The 18335-nt window shown below is 38.7% G+C and overlaps 1 long non-coding RNA gene across 1 annotated transcript in view; it reads left to right on the top strand.

The window, feature by feature from the left end:
- The window catches only part of LOC124286224, a 61998-nt gene extending 43904 nt beyond the window's left edge, over window positions 1-18094 (top strand). Inside the window, exon 2 of the long non-coding RNA XR_006900986.1 lies at window positions 17366-18094. This is a non-coding gene — a long non-coding RNA (uncharacterized LOC124286224). The remainder of the gene's footprint in view (window positions 1-17365) is intronic.
- Window positions 18095-18335: the final 241 nt, after the last annotated feature.

Genomic DNA, 18335 nt, shown 5'->3' with positions numbered 1-18335 from the left:
GTCTTTTTTCTTTGTCTCAACGTTATAAATTACCGATTCTGTCATCTCGGTGGCATCAACCCTGGTGTGTAAATTTAAGGTGTCATACTCCAGTTTTAATACTTTTTGGTCTGCACGTGCTTTGTTTCTTCAAGTGTGCAGGTTACACGGTGTTTGGTTGCAACTGACAAATGGAATGAGGCAAATATGCGTCATAAAACAAATCAAGCGACAATGATATTGTGGTCGGAGCGTTATACACATGTTCTATGACCATTGAGCGACGTCATAATGAGTGCTAGACCAAAATAAGTCTTTGTTGTCACTGCAAAGAACGCCACATTTTAGTGAGAGTTATGGCTACAAAACCCTAAGTGTTTGAAAATCTTGTGATTAGCATTAATTTCTGTTCTATATGCATCATTTAGTCTCGTGTTTTTGTCAAGTTCTACCACGTGTTACATACATAATGATGAAGTTTGACAAGGAAAGATAATTCCTGCGGCGAAAGCTTGTCTCATTGTTGCTGTAAGTTAATAGAATAACTTGTCCAGGGACTCTAACCCTTTGTAACTGTTAAAATGCATGTATCCCCTTGTAACCAATTATCCGTTGATGGAATAGGTGGTGAATTGCCGATGCTCTACAGACACTTGTCGAATTGGACCATACGAGTCCGCCTCTTGGTCCTAAATGCCATATTGTGCTCTTCATAAACAGTCCCAGAAGGATCGTATTTTCATTGCCGTTTTGTTTCTCTGTTTCAGTATGCGTCAGCGGGTAAGTGCTATGCTTTTTGTCACTATTCCCAGTTAATGGTATCACAGTTTATGAATCAGTTTTTTAGTTTTCAAACAATAATCAGAATAAACTATTGAATACATTTGAAAATGTGTTTGGTGGATCGTTGGGGTTTACGTAATGGAGAGACTCGTGTACATTGATTTGCCTATCCACAGATAATGACACTAGCCACTCTGATAATAAAGATTTGAGTCTGTAGGAAGGGATCCAGCAACAAGGACAAATACTGATATCTTTCTTATGCCTTGCATTTTGGGCACCATGAAGGGCCACCTCCTCGTGGTGGGTGCTGGGTAACGCGCTAAAGCGCCTTCAACCCCCGTTGTGGACCCGGGGATATTTGGTCCACCAACCTGTTGGCCGTGGGTTCTTATTATGTCGGTGGAGGAGTGAGTCTGGTGGTTGAGGGCACTGGTTCCAGGAACAGTGTTTCTGCTGTAACACACCACTTCGGCCCTAACTACCTAGACGGGTGGTAGAATGGGCCCAGTTCTATCATCAATCGGCCGGTCATCATGTCGAGCCCTGTGCATTAAATTGTATCTGCACAAAATTTATATTATGTACCAGCATTTTACTTTAGGTCTTGACTCATTTTCGTTTATAAAATATCAGTTGATTTTGAAATATGTACAATTTATATTGCCTAGAGTCTTATGCCCAGAAGGCGATGGCTCATGGGCCAATCTGGCAGAATTGATTACTTGTTTAATCTTTCTGCTTGAGTATATCATCCGGGTATCCTTGGTTTGCTGCAAGTCGGAGATCCACTTGTATACAGCATTGTCTTTGTGATACCTCCGTGGTGGGTTAGAGGAGCTCGGTTGATGAAATCTCTACACTAACCATGAAATCCCCCACCAAAAAACAAAACGTCCTCTCTGAAAATGATCCTGATGATGATGACCTTAGACCGTCCAAATCAATTGACTTTTGGCCACGCAGCCATGTGATCGAAACTCTCGATAAAACACCATTAAAGTTGAACCCTTTAGCGGCTTCCAAGGGTATTCAAGGTATTGCCGGCGAAGTTAAGAACATTAAACGATTACGTTCAGGTGCGTTTACTGGTTGAGTCGCGGGAAACGGCATCAATCAGCCAATCTGTTGACCACTGAATCGTTTGTTGGCATTCCGGTTGTTGTATCTGCTCACAGGGACATTAAACACAAGCAAAGGTATCATCAGAGATTGTGATCGGTTGTTTTCTAACATGTCAGGAACTTGACATCGTTTCTGAAATGAAAGATCAAATGGGTGCACTCTACGTAAAACGCTTTTTCAATTCGTAAAAACAATGAAACTGTTCAGACAAATACTTATCTGTTTTGCCTTTTCGTCACCAACTGCTCCCAAATCACTGAAAGCAGGTTATTGCAATATCAATGTTGACACTACATTCCCCAATCCGCTGAGATGCTTTAAATGCCAGAAGTATGGACATTATGTAAATACTTCAGAACATTGTCTGTTGTGTGTGCTCTCACTGTGGTGAGAAGACACACAACTGAAAATTGCACAAGGCACCTTTAAAAATGCACTAACTGTTCAGGAGAACATTCATCTTTCTGAAAAGTGTGTCCGATTTGAAAGAACATATGCAGATCAACAAGATCAAATTCACCTTCATGAACATCAGTTTTTCTGATGCCAAAAACTTAATAAAGAGCTCTGAACTTTACAGAAAGTTATGCTTCAATGGCCAAAACATCAATAGAATCAAGCCCTAAAGTATATACAGCATCGACAAGCTGTCAAACAAACTTCACTTGGGTCAAAGGCGACAAAACCACAGCTTTTGACATCCTGCTATATCATCCCAAACTACTGGAATCACTTCCTAGTACGTCCGAAAAGCAGCCAGAGTCATCTTCTGATCATCAGTCATCCTCTCAGTCCGTTCACAGTCTCAATCTTCATCTGATTCTCAAGACATTGTTAAAAGCAAGACTAAACCGAAGCAAAAACAAAGTGGCAGAGCCCCAAAGGGTCGGGAAAAGAAATTCAGCTGTACAACAAATATGGATCTCTTGGGGCCATGGACGTATGTGAAAACGTCCATCCCTAGGGCACATAGCTTGTCGCCCTCCAAAAAGTGTGGGGTGATCTTCAATAAATCCCCAAAAGATAATGTCTTTTAATAATATTGTACAATGGAACTGCAGAGGGCTAAGGAATGATTTGCAGCTATTAGTCAGGACTTCACAATCATCAGCTATTTGTCTCCAGGAGACATATTTAAAACAGACGGATACATTTGAATTACGTAATTTCAATGCATACCACTCCTTTCACCTCCAGGCGATCGCTAGACTGGAGGATCTTCGATCCTTATCAAACAAAGTGTTATCCACAGCCCTGTTATACTTAATACTGGTCTCCAGGCGGTTGCAGTACGACTGACGTTACATGTTGCGTTCACATTATGCTCATTGTACATCTCACCGTCTTCAACTCTTCGGAAGACTGACCTTCAAAATTTATATGACCAACTCCCAAAACCTTGTATCATTATGGGAGATTTAAATGCCACAACCCGCTCTGGGGTGGAAACAACAACTAATGCTAAAGGTAAACTATTAGAAGACTTTTGTTCAGATAATGATGTATGCATATATAATGACGGTTCGAAGTAATATATTTACATCCTGGCACAGGAACTTATTCAACCCTTGATTTATCAATTACAGACTCCAGACTTATTGAATGAATTTTGAGTGGTCAATCCGACGACGACCTGTGGAAAGTGACCATTTGCAACAATTCTCAAACCCGTGAATCCATCTGATGTTCCTCCATCATCAAGATGGAACTTTAAGAAGGCTAACTGGCTATATGAAACTTTCTGTGCTGACAACCTCAAACCTGAACTTTTTCATGATCTTCCTGATGCCTCAAATGTTTTTCAGATGAGCTCAGACAAATAACTGTCAAGTGGATCCCCTCAAAATCCTCTGCAGTTCATCATGTACGTAAACCATGGTTTTAACGCTGAATGCAAACAAGCTCGCAAGGCTAGGAAGAAAGCTGAACATTATTTCCGTGGCCCATCCTATGGTCCACAATTTAAACAAATTTAAAATTTTAAACGCCTAAGCACGGCGTACCTTTAAACAAAATAAACGCCAATCTTGGCGAAACTATGTCTCAAACATTAATTCGCGCACGCCAATATCAAAGGTGTGGAACATGATTCAGAAAATAAAAGGTAAGGGTTCAAAATCTAGCATTAAGCATCTAAAAAACGGAGATGAATTATAAACTGATAAATCTGACATAGCAAATACACTTGGAGAAACTTTTGGCCAAACATTCTTCCTCATCAAACTATGTACCTGAATTCCAGAAATATCAAAGACAGCAGGAAAAAAGAAATCTATTAATTTCAATTCAGACAATGGGGAAGACTACGTAGAAACCTTTTTCGATACATGAGCTTCATACTGCTCTTGACCAAGCTCACGATACTGCTTCAAGAGCTGATGGTATACATTATCAACTCCTGAAACACTTATTTTGATGTCATTTGGACATCTGGACAATTTCCTTCGTCGTGGTGCGATGCAATAATTGTGCCCATCCCTAAACCTGGACGTGATCATACTGATCCTTCCAATTATAAATTAATTTCATAAACTAGCTGTGTTTGCAAGACCATTGGAACGCATGATCAATAATCGACTTGTTTGGTACTTTGAAACCAATAACCTTATAACTAATATACAATGTGGTTTCCGTAAAGGAAACCGTAGTACCATCGATCATTTAGTGCGCTTAGAATCTTTTGTGAAAAATGCCATAATTAATAAACAGCATGCAGTGTCGATGTTTTCGATTTAGAAAAGCATACGACACAACATGAAAACATGGGATTTTAAAAGATTTCCATGATTTTGGATTACGAGTCCGTTTGCCTTACTTTATATCAACTTTTTCAATGACAGGCAATTTCAAGTCCGAGTAGGTTCAACCCTGTCTGACCATTACAATCAGGATCAGGGAGTCCCACGAAGGCAGTATTTTGTCTGTAACATTGTTTAGTATCAAGATTAACAGTTTATCACAGGTTTTAAATGATTCAATTGATGGATCACTTTTGTGGATGATTTTAATATTTCTTGTCGCGGTAAGAATATGCATACTATTGAACAGCAAATGCAGCTGTGTTTTTAAATAAAATACATAAATGGTGTGCCGAAAACGGCTTTAAATTTTCTAAATCCAAAACTAATTGTATACATTTTGTAGAACATATAAACCGCATAAAGACCCGGAACTGTTCCTCAATGGCACTCCCATCAAAATTGTGAAAGTAGCCAGGTTCTTGGGCTTGGTTTTTGACTCGCATCTAACTTTTTCTTCCCCATATCAAGTCACTAAAAACTAAATGCTTGAAGGCACTTGACTTTGATGAAAGTCGTTTCCAATTCTAAGTGGGGAGGATCAAGCTACCCTCCTACAATTATATCGATCATTGGTACGTTCTAAACTTGATTATGGCTCCATCGTGTATGGTGGAGCCTGCAACAGTAATCTCAAACTTTAGATTCTGTCCACCACCAAGGTCTAAGACTATGTCTTGGTTCCTTTAGAACTTCACCTGTTGGCGGCTTTTACGTCGAGGCTGATGAGCCATCTCTACACAACGCCGTATAAAATTAACTTTACAGTATATTACAAAACTATATTCAAACGAATCTAATCCTGCATTTACCTATGTCTTCAATCCTCTTTATGAGGTTTTGTATAATAAAAGCCTTCTCTTGTTCCGCCTCTTCGGCACAGAATTAAACCATTCCTTTCTGCTGTTTTTGGTATTGAGTTGGAGGGAATATATCTCCTTCTCGTCTTCTTTCTTCTCCTCCTTGGCAATTGGTGAGGCCAGAAGTTGACTCAACATTAACCACATTTAAAAATCGGAAACTAATGATTTACAGTATAAACAAGAATTTAGTCAATTAAGAAATAAATATAATACCTATAAATCCTTATATACAGATGGGTCCAAGGATGGTGGAGCGGTTTGCTTATGCCACTGTCATTGGGTCCAAAACAATATCTTCCAGACTACCCAATGACAGTTCAATTTTCACAGCAGAAGCAAACGCAATACTAACAGCTCTTAAATATATTAATAAACACCGTAAATATAAACAATATATCATCTTTTTCCGATTCTCTTTCGTGTCTTCAGGCTATTAAAAATCTTTCTTGCAAACATCCGCTTTTATTAGAAATTATTGAATTGTACAATGAACTTGCTACTGGCCAATGCGACATCGTCTTTTTTTGTTGGTTACCCAGCCACGTTGGCATTTCTGGGAACACAATGGCTGATATTGCTGCTAAGGCAGCACTCAACAAATCTGTGACACCACTTCTGATCCCATACTCTGATTACAAAGCTGCTATAAGATCTTATATCCGTGATCGGATGCAAAAGAAGCGGGACACCCAAGTAGGTATCAATAAATTACATGCAATAAAACCCTATATCGGTTACACTAACTTGGGTTGTCAGTCCAGATTTGAAGAGGTCATTATGCGACGATGTCGTATTGGCCACATTAGATATACGCATGAGTACCTATTGAAAGGTGAGGATCCTCCGTTTTGTATCCCTTGTGATGAACGAATCACGGTCAAGCATGTCTTGCTTGACTGTGTTGAGTACTCCATCACAAGGGATATCTATTTCAAATCCCGAACTATGAAGGATCTTTTTACTACTGTAAGTCCTCATTTAATTATTGCTTTTTTAAAAAGAATTAAATTTGTTTCACAGATTTGTAAATAGCTAAATGTTTTATGATTGGAAGTTTGAATTAAGTAACATAGATTGTTAGTGCAACGTATCCTCGAGGGGGTTAAAGTACTGTAAAAATTATTGTCCTCCTGAGAGGGTACGTAAGTCCAAAACATTCAAAGTAAATTTCAACTTTCCGTTTTAATCGTAGAATATTTGTTATTTTATTGTATGGCTAGATATGTAATTAATTGCCTAACGACTGAGGATGATATAAATCCAGCTAGGGCATTCATGCATAGCATTCAAATGTACTGTAAGTCCCCATGGTCCCTAATCTTGGTGATCTACCTTCAGTTGTTAGCGATCTATAGCCCTTTTTAGATTGTGTAGAATATTTGTCCCTATGGTTAAAATGTTTTAGATTCAATGACTAGTTTTGCATATATATATATATATATATATCTGTGATACTCTAGTTGCTTTACTGTCCTTCGATGACAGGTTTTATAATATATACATATTCCATTACAATGTAAAACGTTCTCGTCACGATATAGCTGAAATATTGCCGATGTGACGTTAAATATTAACTCACTCACTCACTCACCTTGCATTTTGCAAAACCTATTTTATTATCACCAAACGTCTCTCCAACACATTCGTGCCTGGTGTAATGAATTAAGCAACGTATCTAATACGTAGTTCCGACCTCGTCAGCAGAAGAGATCCAGTCTTACATTGTACATTATTATTCTCATCATGATATAATGCAAAGAATGATTGAGACTATCCACCCTGGTAATTATAGTCTGTCAACCCAACTTTTGGGACACCCCATATTTTGTAAAATATCTTCCAAATAACACCAACTGACCACATGCCAGTAATGTATATCTTAATGACCTCCCTTTGACGTAATAAGAAAAAATAGTTCCAATTTTGTTGGGCACTTGGGGAAAAGGTTACTTAAGTGACTGTCATTAAAATTTCTGATTTTTGTGGTTGCAAGAGATTGGGTGTGGTCGCAGTAAACGTAACAGCTTACGGGTTAGGTCAGAGCGCAATGCACGTGCATGGCCCCGGGTCATCATTACAAGTGACTTGGAAGGACAGAGTTGTTACCCTCATGATACTTTCCTCCAAAACATTGTCGCACATTGTACCCATGTTTGGAATCAAACCCCGGGTCTCCGGCACCTCGAGAAAAGGTTTAACCTCAAGAATATCTTACCGACCCCTTCCGAGTTAGAACTGTTTAGATGTCTATTCTAGCGTCTGAGTCAGATTATCAGGAGTAAGGATTGTGCAGATGTGTTTTTTAGTGTTCGAGTCAGACCATTTGGAGTTTGTGCGTTAGTGTCTGAGTTAGCTTTTAGTAATATTCCGGCATTATCACTGCGGGGGACACCAGAAATGAGCTCCATACATGTGGGAATCGAACCCGGGTCCTTGGCGTGACGAGAAAAGGCTTTAATTACCAGACTGTGTCGCCGACGTTGTCCTAGTTGTATGTGTTAGTGTCCATGTTAGGACTGAAGAGGTGTATCGTTTAGTGTTTGGGTCAGACTATAAGGAGATGTATATGTTAGTATGTGACGTGGGCCTTGAGAGACGTTTTTTCTTCGGGAGGGATTAATTGTCAAAGTTAGCGTTGGAAATCGTATGTGTTTGTGAGAGAGCAAGGACTTGGATGGTGTACTGGAAACATGTGCTGTTTGAAAATATGTATAATTTATAACGTATCTACAACTCGCAGCTAGACACGAAAGGCTACTCATACCTGGGGAAATGTATACAGGCAAGATGGGGAATAATGTACGCGTGTAAATTTAACGGCCTGCTATTCCACTGATGCATCAGGGAAACGGGGACCGCTGGAAACCCTTGGAGGCCACGTTAAGACGGATGGGGTTTTCTTCGTGTAGTTGTATGAGTCAGACAGTTAGAAAATGTCTATGTTTTCTGCAAACAACATGTGAGTAAATATGCAGATGATAAGAAACGTATGTTTCTCTCTCTCTCTCTCTCTCTCTCTCTCTCTCTCTCTCTCTCTCTCTCTCTCTCTCTCACTCTCTCTGTCTCTCTCACTCTCTCTCTCTCTCTCTCTCTCTCTCTCTCTCTTTAAAAAATAATGCAATGTCTTCTTATTCACCAAACAAATACACATGTGCTAGTACATAGTACTTATGTTCGATATGTGGTTGTCTGGGAGCGAAGGGAGGGTGATATGTTATGGTAGCTGTTGTTATTCAGTATGACGTGGAGTCATGGTTATACATTGGTGAGCCAAATACCCTTTAAGACCTGATCATATATACATCTTTGAACGTAGCTATGTTTCAGGTGTACATGTATAATAACGACGTGTGTTATGGGAGTGCAACACCTGATCACAAACAAAGTCAAATTACACGCACACAGAACCCAAAGTGTGCATTGTTTTGATAAATATTCGAGTCGGAAGTCTCTGATCACGTCTGACATTTAACACCGCCCACGCGCGCACATACATACATACATAATTATACTTGACCTTATTCATTCACTTGTCTACTCGTTAAGTCGGGAAATTCAGTACCAGAATTCTATTATTTTTACGACAGATATAATACAATCCAAGGCAGAAGCAGGATCAGAGATGATACGGGACGGGACATATTCATCATATGCCATAGCTATGTCACTTATCCAGACGATGGGAAGATAGACATGTTGTCATCCGAGTGAGGACTTCAGAGACATGTTTTAGGGTGGGAGTTAGGCTATTGTAATATGGATGTATTAAGGTGGGTGTAAGGCCGCCGAGGCCGTTTGGTTTACGGAGACAGAGAGTCTTGGGAGATATATGCGTTGAGGACACAATTAAGACAGTGAAAGAGTTAGATCCGGGTGGACGTATGTGTCATCAAGCTTTGTGTTACAATTGGAGTTAAACCTTGAAAGTTCCATGTGTTAGTGTGAGAGTCAGGTCTGCAGAGACTTACGTTTCTGGTGGGAGTTAGACTGAGGGGAGAGTTACGTAATGGGCCTAGGGCGATGTGTGGGAGATTAGGTTTTGCTATAATAGACTATGCTATAAAATGTACAAATAGTTGGACAAAGTTCACTACATTAATGTATTATTTAAAGTGACAAATTATATCACTTTTATAATGACACTATTTAAAAACGCAACATCAACCTATTCATTGCGTATTCCCTGACACAAGTTTCAGTATATGTCACATGAGTGAGTGAGTGAGTTTAGTGTTACGCCGCACTAAGCAATATTCCAGCTATATGGCGGCGGTCTGTAAATAATCGAGTCTGGACCAGACAATCCAGTGATCAACAGAATGAGCATCGATCTGCGCAATTGGGAACCGATGATATGTGTCCGCCGATCCCGTTAGTCACCTTTTACGACAGCACAGTCGCCTTTTGTGGCAAGCATGGTTTGCTGAAGACCTATTCTACCCCGGATCATCACGGGTTCTATATGTCAAATGAGATGGGGTCACGTGAGATAGCGTCATGTTACAGATGCGGCATAAGAAAGCAGACTGCCATCTACCAACAACCAGCATACAGACATGCTGAACGTACACAGTAGTATACCTCAGTAATTCTACACATCAGACAACTACATGCAGCAGGCAGCTAGCACTACTCTAAGTTTTCCGGTTTCGATAATGGCTACAAAAGATGTGAAAAACATATTATTACCATGGATGAAGACATATGCACTCATACACTAAGAATGTATATTACTTATTTAGTTTGTGGTACTTAGACAAACAATGACAACCAGAAGATGGCAGGTGATGTGATCTTCTCCTTCCTTCCGCCAGGCGTGCTCTCGCTCTCTTATTTGGCTGCTGAAATTTCAGCATTATTACAAAACAGCAAGCTGTCATTCCCCTATACCACACGGAAGGGAAACATCCACTCTAAAAATCGGTCATTGTCGGAGGCATGCGATCCAGGGAGACAAACTACTGGAAGAGGTATGCGTTAGAGGTATTGGTAGCTAGAAGATGTTTGTGTTTGTCTGAGAGTCAGATTCCGTTGAGACGAATATTTTAGGGTGGGCGTTAGACTGTGGGGAGATGTATGCGTTAGTGAAGAAGTACGGTCTGCGTAGACGTATGTGTCAGGTAGGGAGTAGCCAGGTTATGTGTTACATTTGTTGCTAGACCTTGAGAAATGTCAACTGTGCATACATATACCACAGATTACAAGACTGAATAGATTACACCACATTATTGCATTATGTATATTCATTACTTTTATTTTGTTATTATGTTCAAAATCAGCAAACTCAACCCATTAATCCCGTAAACTCTGAACAAATGAGGAAGGAAATGTTAACTGTGTAACTAAGAGGCACACGGAGCTTCAAGAAAAGGGGCCTGAGCTTTATGTCATCAGAAAAAGTGAAATCAGCCCTTCCCTGGCAGTAAAGTAGATAAGTAGTTTCCGCATTCAGAACACTATGTCTTTCACAGTGGAAGTAACTAAGCAAGATTATTTATGACAGTACTCTCGAAGAGTACACGATTACACCCTTTGATTGTAAGCAATGGAGTGTTCATGTAATTGAAGTAAGCTGTAAATGGATGAGAGAGATATACAATATTCACCAGATCGTAAAATAACGTTGTTTTCTTCAAACTATAATCAGGATAAAGTATTGAAAACATTTTGAAAATGTGTTTGGTGGTTTAGTGGTTTGGTGGTGTTTGGGTTTTACTTAACGGAGAGCCTCATGTATCCTTTACAGTATCTCCTATTTATCCATGAGGAATTAAAGGCACTCACTCACTCACTCATTTACATCTTTCTTGTATTCTGCAATACCCATTGTTATTAACACCAAGCGTCTTTCCAGCACATACATTTCTGGTGCCATTAGTTAAGTACCGTTGTTTAATACGTAGTTCCGACCTCGCCAGTAGAAGAGATCTGTTCTTACATAGTATATTATTATTCTCACCATGATATGATGTAAAGAATCATTGAGACTATCCACTCTCCCTGGTAATTAAATGAAGAGAATGTCCCAGTTAGGACTGTTTCGATGTATGTTTTAGCGATCGAGTCAAACAGCTAGAAAACGCTTGCCTTTGAGTCTGAGTTAGCTGTTAGCAATACTCCAGGACTGACTTGCACAAAGCGATCTTAGCGCTACAATGATTGTAACTCCCATTCTCCAACATAGGCTAAGATAGTCGTAGCGCTAAGATCGCTTTGAACAAGTGGGCCCAGGAATGTCATGGCTGGGGACCCCAGATATAGGCTTCACCAATGGTTTTTGTTAGTCTTTTAACCATTACATCTTCGGTATCGAAGTAACAATAATATTGTAAGTAGGATTATATTGGCACCAACCTCGCTGCCAGGAGAGAAATTGTTATGTTATACACTATGTCATGCAAAACCCTATTGGCCATCAATAAAATACATATTTTACTACCAGTAGAAAGTAGATTTGATTTTGAAACTCGGTGAAAACAAACCTAAATACCATTTATCCTCTGGCTGGCGGAGGTTCCCGACAGGGCGCCGCCATTTTTAAAAATCAAAAAATCTGTTAGAATTAATGAGATTATAGTTTGTTTTCAATAAGTTAGAAAACCAAGACTACTTTCTACTCGTAGTTAAATATGTATTGGAATCATAACCAAACGGATTTTGCATGACAACTTATAGCATAACGATTTCTTCCACGGAAGCGAGGTGGGGGCGAAGTCACAATACTGCGCGATAAATTTCTTGCTACATTCACATGGTTAATGTCCTCTCACCAGTATGCAGATACTAGTCAATGTGCGTCTATATATTTGGTCTTATAATCCTAATTAGTTTATTATCATACTTGTATGCATTTTGAAACTAAATAAAAAGCAGACAATCTGCTGATACTTGTAGTGAATTTATAACAGAACTGTAATATCTAGATATTTTATAATTTGCCAATGTGAATCATAATTCGCACACACACCCTAGTGCATGTTGTCTGTCTCATTACACTTCATGGCGAAAACGATGATTCTGTTGAATGCAACGACAAATGAATAAAAACAAAATGCAAATATTAAAATTAAAACAGATTAAAGTTATAGGAACAATATCAGGCCATTACCTTGTTCGAGGAATGTATCCATCAATATCCACAAAACTGTTCCAAATGATGTGTCTTTTAACAGTTTAATATACGAAAAAGTGATAAATCTTTTCAGGTATTGGTGTATAGTCTCATTGGTCACCCAAGATAGCACACCTGGCAACTAATTGCATAATGTCCGCCTTTCTTTAAAAACAGTAATTTAGTTAGCCAATAATGGGCAATCAATCAATGTATTGCCGGTTAATTCTTTGAAAGAAGGACGTTGTTTTTACGCAGACACCGACACGACAGAGTGTATTCAGTATAGATTAGACAATTCAGCTGTGTAAGATAAAAATTAATCAATCAGCATCCTTTGATCGATGTTTATACAATATTTACTCGAGACACAAGAAATTAGGAACCTTTGTCGGATTAATCTGGTAATTCCACTTATTATACCTGTTATAAATTTATTAACTGACCATCAAGTGAATGACAAATAACATGTAATTAATACGGGTTACAACAAGGGGTATTTACAACAATTGCTGTATTGCATGTGAAAACTCCCAGGCCGACACTGTTTTAGGAATACAAACAAATTTTTACATGACATGAGTAAATATCGATGAAATGGGATCAATTTGGATCAATCATTATACAAATAGGGCCTTGACACCAATCGATTTTTTGACAGAATTGTCTATGAAAACAAGTTGTAACTCGCCAATAGGCAAAGCAGGAACAAAATTAAATGACTTTGTTGTGAGAACATAATCTTCATGTTACCACAACAATTGTCATTTTATACAAGCCTGTTATAAATTAGATGAATTAACCTCATATGACGTCATCAAGTTCTCGAATGGTTGTCACGAAATAACATGTGTTTTAATGACGGGGTTTATTTATAACCAGTTAGTGATTTATGTATTTGTACCCCTAGGGTTTATGTGACCATTAACCACAGGGACTATCTCACTGCTGACTCCGTTCGCGGTAAAAACTGTTTTTAAGGAAAGTTCGAAATGTTTTGCTTCAGTAAGTAAAGCATGAAGAGGAAAGCAGACAACCATCTACCAACTGCCATCATTGCTAAACGTATTATATCTCAGTAATTGTATACATAAAGTGAAGCATCTAGCTACTCTGAGTTATTTGGTGGCCATAATGACTACTGTTATTATTACCATATATGAAGAATACACAACAAATATTTTCCGTTTTGAGGTGCATGACATGAGTAAATCCTCTCATCGAGGCTAAAAGCAATAGTGCAAAACAGCAGAATACCTGGGATCATGCCGAAGACCTTTTCGATTCCCCACATGTATGTGAAGCCCAGGTGTCATTATTGCTGGAATATTGCTAAATAAAACCAAACTCACTCACTCCTCCAAATCGGTCATGGAATAAACCCCCTGTCCAATCAATACATCTGTCTATCGGACCAATCTGAACTTGGGATCGGTATGCAACTTTAGGTATGGTAATTTACCTCTGAGCCATCTCCAAAACTCGGTCATACGTCTCACAGCCATTCCTGTTTCTTTCTAAAACATAGTTGTCATCGACTCATGGTCAGAATTATAGGCTATGTGTTGCTAATCCCGGTCGCCCGTTTGTATCAAATACATCGCGAACATCTACCACCTTTGCTTTTGGCCAAGCCACCATGACTCGATCTGTTTTAGCCTGGCAAAATGACAGCTGGACCACAGAATGTGGTTTGCTAGTTAAGTGCCTTATAATCTAATGGTGAAAATCATGAAGACCGCTACCGTTGGAATTCCTACACGTAATATCCACATTTGCCTGTATAATTGCGTTGTCTGATAAATAAATAAATAAATTGATATCGACCAACATAACCGGAACATGTTTTAACGTTCTTCATAAAACGTATCAAAATATTACATCTTGTGTATCCTGAAATCAAGCAAAGATCAGTTTTTACCCTGGACATCTGGCGTCCAACAGGGTGAAAATCTATTATCGATACTACTTAAGATATTTCTGAATGATCTTCAATATAATCCACAAATTGACAAATTTGTAAAATAAAATTACATCTTGGTGACCTTCACAATTAGAAACAATGATAAACCTATTTGTTTTGTTATATGCAGATTGCACTATCCTGCTAACCTCAGATCCAAAGGATTTACAACACATGTTAGATTGCGCTGATAAATATGGTGACTTATAATAAAAGTATCCCTTAGAAATATATTTATACTTCGTGGTTCCAAAAAGATCATAAATACCGTTTCAAAACTGGAAATCTTGGGTAGAACATATTCATTTAAATTTTCTAAAGGACCCCACCCCTCTCACTAAGACAAAGCACCCCTTCATTCACGGTTTATGGTAACCTGGGGACATGTCCACTGGAATTTAACCACGTTGGTACAGGAGAAAGGTTTTCCACAAATAACAATAATTTGCACTTTTTTGTACTCTATTATATTAGGGGATTGAATGTATTTATTTTGGATAAATTTCAAACTTCATTCATAAGACCTTCACATTCAAACAGGTGGTGGAATTCATCAGCTATAGCTGGCGACATACACAGTTTACATGTCCTAAATTCTATCTCTATGCCAAGCCAACGGCCAACGTCGACTTGCAGATTATGGTTACAAGTTCTGTATTTTAAGAGAGGGTAGTATATTTGTTTAGGTAGAAGGATATAGTTATCAAATGAAGGAATGTCTTTTAAGCATTTATAATAAAGACCTTTCGAGCTTCTCTCTACGTCAGATCTCAAGTTTTGATAGAGCTGATCTTTTAGAGTCTGTTCTACTCGAGCCGTTAGCCATTGGCTTGAAAAACTTAATGGGTCATGAAATACATAGGATAGGCCACATAAGTTAAGTATTTGCCTTACATTACTCGTCCAGACATTTTTGTTCATTAATAGCTACAGATCGCAAATAGGCAAACTGATAGATAATTTGTGATAATTTCGAGGAAGGCCCAGGTTTACAGAGTTTATGCCAGGAACTAACTACCCGTTTGGCTGCACAGATCGATAAGGGCACCCTACCTAATTCCCCATTGACCATAAACTTTGGGATTGAATGTCTAAGCCCACAGGCTAGTTTCAGGAATTTTAAATGAATATTTTCAATTATATTCATATTTTGGTAGGCCCAGATTTGGAAACCATATAATAATATCGGTTATATGATCTCGTCAAAAGCTTTCAGCAAACAGTCAAGTGGAACATTATAATTTCTAGATTTCTTTAATAGACAGAACATGGCTTTAGAAGCTCTTTCTGATAAACATTTGATTGCTGACCTGAAGTTCCTGTTGCTACTGAATATAACACCTAAGTATGTATAATTATCTACGATCTCAATTTCGGTATTTTCCAAATAAAAAGATAACCTACATTTTTTGGACGGCCGGCTTCCAAAGATAAGAACTTTAGTAATTTTTCAGGTTAACATCCAATTTCCAGATATTGCAATAGTCTTTAAAGGAATCTAATGTTTTCTGGAGTTCAGTTGCAGAATCAGCAAGTAGGACCGTGTCGTCTGCGTAGAGAAGGACTAAGAAACAGATACATAATTGCACATATAAATTGTTCGAATCGCCAATTCTAACAGCCGTGCATCCGTCTTTCAGTAGGAATGTTTCAAGATCATTGATGAAGAGACAAAATTACAGAGGTGATTTTCTCCTTGCCGTACGCCTGAAAAACATGGGACATACTATGATACGGCGCCATTTATAGAACACACGTGACCTTATATTTGCATACATATTTTTGACTAACTGGAGGAATTTACCCTTAACACCACATTTTAGTACTTTATGCCATAAGCCGACTCTCCACACATTGTCGAAGGCTTTTGAGAAATCAATAAGAGTGCAATATAATTTTCTCTTACTTTGTCTAAGAATCTGAATAAGCATATCCAAGACAAAGATGTTACCAGTTGTAGAGTGATTCTTTCTTAATCCTGCTTGCGCTATCACTAGCATCTGGCTCGAACAAACAACGCAGAGCGACACCAAGTGATTTGACAGAGTCGTCTATGAAAACAAGTTGTAATTCGAAAGCTAGGCAAAGCAGGTGACAAAATTAGATGACAGTAGATTGTAGCTTTCGTTTTTAACAACAATTGTCACGATTTCAGGTTACACAAACCTGTAAACAAGATAATTTACCCCTGAAATGTACGTGAGTTATACATGGGCCCTTATATCTATTCCTCACGTTACGTCACGGAGACGCGCCCTTCTGATTGGTTGAAATTTCGTTCGCGGGTGAGAATGGTACACTGTTGTCAAAAAGGTCTATTTAAGTTGATTACAGATCGAAATGAGTATTTTTAATGACGGGGTTTCATTTATAACGATGTCAATTAGTGTCAGTGACTGTGATGACGACGACGACAGTGATTGGGTAAATGTATGATACTTATATAAAAAAAAGACAAAAGGCATTCTGACCGGATCTAACTTTCTACATTATAATAAGAATTGAGCATTGGACATGCCACTTATATTGTGTGCTAAAGGTCTGATGGTGGACGCATACTTATTCTAAACACCGCTGAAGGTCAGCATTGAAACATGTGATTATATATCATGTGCTGACATGAAACATCAATATATTCAGTTTGTTAGCATGTTCCGAGATGATTCGTAAATGTTACTGACAAGAAATACTGCTGCACAAGATCATCGTGTCGATATTCAAGAATGTGCTTGCTGTGTTTCAGTCCCGTTTGATGTCTACAGGAGAGAAGACAATGGAGGCAGAGGAAGCAATCAAGCATCCATTTCATGAATTCGTTGTGAGTACCGCATCCGTCAGTGAAGGAAAGTGTTGACTGTAACTTGTCTGCAGACACAGATAGCAGGACGACTGTATTCGTCCGTCAGCAGATGCTGTAGTTAAGGTGGACAACAGTAGTCTCTAAACAGACACGTGGTGAAGTCTGGACAATCGGGTTAGTGTACAGATAAAGTGTGAGTGAGGTACATGTCACTACTCTCAAACATACATATTAATTATGATACATTTGATATCACGCCTATTGGCATTTTGACTATGATACTTTGAGCAATCAGCCCAGCTCGAAGGGATATCAATTTAAACAGACCTGACAGTTGAAAAAGTTTAGAGGGTATATACTATTTATCAATGTGACGAGTCTAACTTTCTGGGTAAGCCGATTTCCTGGCGAGTAGTCTCGGTTTAAGGTATCCACCTACGTTCTACAATCAATGAGCTGGTAGCTTGAGCTGGTAGCTAGTATGCAGATGGTTTTCCAGGTCCATTCATACTAAAAAACATTGCCTCATTAGCTATTTTGGCCGGATATAGAACTCTGATTATTTCCATACCATACCATACACTAATCATGAAAAGTTCAAGAAACCCGATTCGTTCGCATTACTATAGTTAAACGTACATTGAATGCAATAAAATAGTAATACTATTGTCACTGATGGCTTTGTGTGTCATGTTGATACCGTTACATTTGCTATTCTTTCTGCTCTATCCATGAATTGTATCATTTAGTGTTTTTGAGTACACACAGGCATACACACGTACACACACACGCACGAACATGTACACATGGTGCGAAAGTACAGCGCGGTACACGATGCCTCTGATACTATGTGTTTGGGCATAGATACTCTTACATTTTTCCCAATTAGTCCCTTGTGCCTCGATGGGTTATC

The sequence above is a fragment of the Haliotis rubra genome, unplaced genomic scaffold (genome assembly GCF_003918875.1).
Source record: "Haliotis rubra isolate DU_JTF1 unplaced genomic scaffold, ASM391887v1 Scf379, whole genome shotgun sequence".
Classification (NCBI taxonomy): Eukaryota; Metazoa; Mollusca; class Gastropoda; order Lepetellida; family Haliotidae; genus Haliotis; species Haliotis rubra.
The sequence above is the reverse complement of the archived record's forward strand: the minus strand, read 5'-3'. Positions and strand labels throughout refer to the sequence as shown.